This window comes from Pholis gunnellus (genome assembly GCF_910591455.1).
Source record: "Pholis gunnellus genome assembly, chromosome: 14".
Lineage (NCBI taxonomy): Eukaryota > Metazoa > Chordata > Actinopteri > Perciformes > Pholidae > Pholis > Pholis gunnellus.
This window is the reverse complement of record NC_136541.1, coordinates 12,877,869-12,882,514: the sequence shown is the minus strand read 5'-3', so window position 1 is coordinate 12,882,514 and position 4,646 is coordinate 12,877,869.

Here is a 4,646-nt window from a genome sequence, read left to right as displayed (position 1 = left end):
ACTTTCCAGTCTCACCAGCAACGCTGTAACGCGTCAGCGCGCGACGAAGGGAGGAGGGACTAGTGATGCCTTCAAGCACTGCCGGAAAGATAGGTGTTAACGACTTGAACGCAAATAAACCACCCGGTCGAAAAACAGAAAGAAGACTGAGGAATTGTGTATTTCCAGCGATGTCGGCATTCAAACCCTTAAAAACATCTATAAATGTAAAAAGGTGTATAGCAAGTTGCATCTAAGATTCAATTTCACGAAGGATGCATTTTTGTAACCAGGTAATATTGAGATCCTATACATTTAAAACACATACATTTGTGATAAAACTGAAATCATTTATTTTCTGGGTCAGGTGGCAGCAGACTAAGCAAGGTAGTCCATACGTCGCTCTCTCCAGCAACGTTTTGCAGCTCCTCCCGAGGACCAAGAGGCGTTCCCAAATCAGATAAGATATACAATCTCTCCAGCTTGTTTTGTGTCTCCTACCAGTTGGACTTGCCCGGAAAACCTCCAAAGAAATGCACCCAGGAGGCATCCTTATAAGATGCTCGAACCACCTCAACTAGCTACTTTTGATGTGAGGGGGCAGGGGCTCCATTCAAGGTCAAGCCAACACAACCACATCATCTGCAAAGAGCAGAGAAGCCAAAACCAGACACTCTTGTATAAGAACGACCCCATACTTCCGTACCCCGGCCCCACAGGAATCCCCGGGGATTGTATGCCTTCTCCAACCCACAAAATATGTGTACACTAAATGGGCAAACTGCCATGACCCCTAACAACCTTCAAGGGAAAAGAGCTTGTCCACTTTTTCATGACCAGGACAGAATCCGCATTGCTCCTCCTGGATCTGATGTTCGACAATCTGTGAAAGCCTCCTTTCAAGCACCCAAGCATAGGAGGAAACAGAAATGACCAGTTCCACAAGCAGGGCAAATTGTATTACGTGTACATTAGTTTGTGTGCTTGAGTCAAAATGTACACGGTGCATATTCCTTTTTTAAACTAAATTTATAAAAACAGTGGGTCAAAAGGGGCCCATGGCTGATTTAGCCCCGTACTGAGTTAATGCAGTCCTGGTAGGCTATTATATACGTTATATAGCATTAGCAGTTTAATACATCATCCTAGCAGATCACTTAGATCACTGAACCTTTCCTCAGACACACTACAAGTCCCGATACAGAATTGTTGTTCTTAGAGAAACCATTCACCTTTATCAATTACATATATTACTAAATTAAGTAAGCTATTTAAAATCAATTTAATTTTTAAACACTCAGACATAAAGGGTGTAACACAGCAATGCTGCCCTTGATACAACTAAAATGACAATTCCCTTGTTTGTTTTGGACACCTTGACAGAGGAAAAGCTGTCTGTGAGCGGCACAGACGTGTAACATTTTTAATTTTTAAATCCATAACCTGTGATCTGCTGTTATTATTTCCAGTAAATGCAATTATTCCATCTGACTCACAGATGGTGAAACTACAGTAGAATGGCGTAGTGTTGTGTCTAAAGACTGAGGGGGGGAAATCCCTGAACGGGTTAGAGACAGGGAAGAGATTGATTTTCTGACTGGGGAGCCTCCTATTTGAGCAGGAAACTAACAAGCAAACTTCTTCGTGCATGCTGTTCATGTGTGTCACCCTTCTGTTTACGGAACATGATATGAACTGTCACTTGGTAAAAGTCCCATTAATCATCAAACTATTACTTCTGAATTCTGAATGAAACAAACAAACACTACTGAGCAGTTAAGAGCTGGCTCAACTTGTCTGCTCAGTTCACATACTTTATGGAACCCATTATTAACTCTGCTGTGACTATTTCAGATATTCAATGTATATTCACAATAAGCATGATTTTTTTTTTTTAGGCTGTAACATTCATGCATACAGTAACTCTTCCACTGTCTTCACATCAAAGAGTTGTGCAAATTATCTCTGTCTCTGCTCTCCTTCTCTAAGTATGTAAAACCTGTCTGGGCGGTGTGAGACGGCTCTGCAGATAATCCTTTCAAAAGTTCTTGCCTCTCAGGCAAGAGTCAAGTAAATACAGTGGTGTGAAATGCGGCATGCATGCACAATAAAGCCGACAAAGTGACAGGAACCTGGCTGGTCTGCAGGTTTGAGGAGGAGAAAGGGAGGTGTATTATTAAATAATACTTACATATTTCCCCTGCGAGGAAGACTCAGTTCTTTCTAGAAAAGAAAAGATGGGAAATATTGAAATGAGAATATCTTCTTTTTTCTTCTTTCTTCTTTTCATGGTAACAATCCTTTGAAATGCAGATATAAGCCCTATTGCTGCCCGAGCAGAGAGGGCTATTCATTGTTTGGTTAAAAGACTTCTTCACAAATCAATTGTATTTTCTTGGCAGGGTACACTTTTAATTTTGAATATCTTTGTATGTGTCAGCTATTATGAAAACTTTACATTAATAAAATGTTTTTAAAAATAAGGCAACAGCAGTTATTCGGATGGTTGACCCTAAATACTAACGCTCCTCCTTCACTCCTACATCTTCCTTTCAATGCAGTGTGAATCTCATTAGATGCAGTATGGCCTAGTTTCGTGCATGACAAGTGGGTCTTCAAGTAATTTAATGGCAAGGATACAAATCCTTAGACCGTGGCTATTGCGCTTGAGCTCAGGCAACTGCAAAACCTTTGCCAATCAGGATTTGAAAACTATAGGAAGGATGCCACTCTGTTAGACTGAGAGAGGACTGGTTACTGTCACAGACACATTTAAAAACAAGGTAAAAACATATGTTGAGGGCAGATAAAAGATGATTTAATTACTTTACTATAAGCTTCAGCACTATTAAGAACATATCAATTTGTGGGCTTAATGAAGTCTTACATTGTGTTTTTTACACAACATAGTGGATTTAAGGGGTTTTACCATAACCATCATTGTCATTGTTAGTATAATGACAGGGCTGCACTTACATTTAAATTGCAGATGAACGTAATGAAACTAATTACAACAACTCAACGAGAACACCCAGTTTGGACCGGTGAGTCTTTGATCACAAACCCACCATCACCTCCTCCATAATTAGAAACAATGCAGCGTTCTCTACTTCAGGCAAAAAATATATATATTATAATAAAATAATAATAATTATATGTATATACTAACTAGCAGGAGAGGAAATATTAATTATTACCATTCTGGACTTTCATGAGTAATGGCACCAGGAGAAGGTTTGTTTTTGCCAATTATACAGGCACCCTTGGGTTTTAAGCTCCTATCACCAAGGCAACAGGCTTCACAAAAGAACCATTGGACAGCCCCAAAATAAACACGTAAGACCTACATTAACTAATTGCATTATGTGCACCAATTATGTGCCCCAAATCATGATGTGGCGACCGCTTGTTGCAAAGAATGGACACGAGACATAAAGGGAAAATTATCAGTATAGCTACAGATAGTAAACATTTCCAAGCAATGTCATATATTTATCAGGAAGAACAAAGAATAAATGTCACTCATTTTAACGGAGAATTAACTGTTCTACCCAAAGCAATTCTTGGAGGAATCCCCCCACCCCCCCGCATCGTCGCCAACATCATCATCATCATCATATCATCCCGTTTGCTTGGAAACAGCCACATAACCGAGCTGACATGACATGACCCTCTCCATCTAGCCTACCTGTAGACCGCGACGTCTCAGGATATTCGGCTCATCCATCATTGAAGACGATAAAACAAAAAAACAAAGCGGATCTCCGATCAGTTATCCCATACTGCGCTCCGTCCTCTCCCCAGGAGCATGGATAGAGTGCTCCTCGCTCCTCGCTGCTCGCTGCTGCTGCTCCACCACCACCACCACCACCCCCCTCCTCCCCGGGGCGAGCTGCACGACCGGCCCCGAAAAAGGTGGCCACTTCGGCCATGGGGATGGGTGGGTGGTTAGCTAACCTCGACCTAGTAATTAAGTGAGAAGGCGTGTCGACCCCACCCTTTTATTGATATTCAGTTGTCAAACGCAAGTTACAGGTTCTCCTGGGTGGGATTGGCATTTTCAGATCATCAGATACACAAAATGCACAGAACAGTCAGTCTCATGGATCTTCTTTAACAAACCTGACAATGATCAGCAATAATCTGCAACTGTAAAGCTATCCATGCACTACACCCTCCAGAAACTAATGCAACCTACTTGTTACCATATGTTGTGGTGCATGCAGTTAATCTGTATTCCCCCATCATAAACTAACACAGTGTCTGCCATGGTGGAACGACAGAGAGGATGCAGAACAAATGTGCTTTGAAGTCCAGCTGAATAGCAGTGATTGATCTGTCACTCAGTGGTACCATGATGTCTTCCCATATAGAACAATGGTTAGTCTTTTGTTCTGGGATGTCACATGTTATGTGGGCCAGAGGGACGTGAATCCTTCATTGTTCTCTTCTGAAGTTCAATGTTTATCTGAAACTGTTCCAAATGTTGTAAATCAAGCCTCTACAGAGTGTATTTCACCAATCAAACCAGTTAGATACCAGTGGCTTTTCAAGATTTGTTTCAAGTGACCACTTTGTATGAAATGCATTTCTGACCAAATGTATTTTGTGGTATTTGAGTAGAAGATGATGGTAACAATAATGCTTTGATAAGGGTAAATAATTAA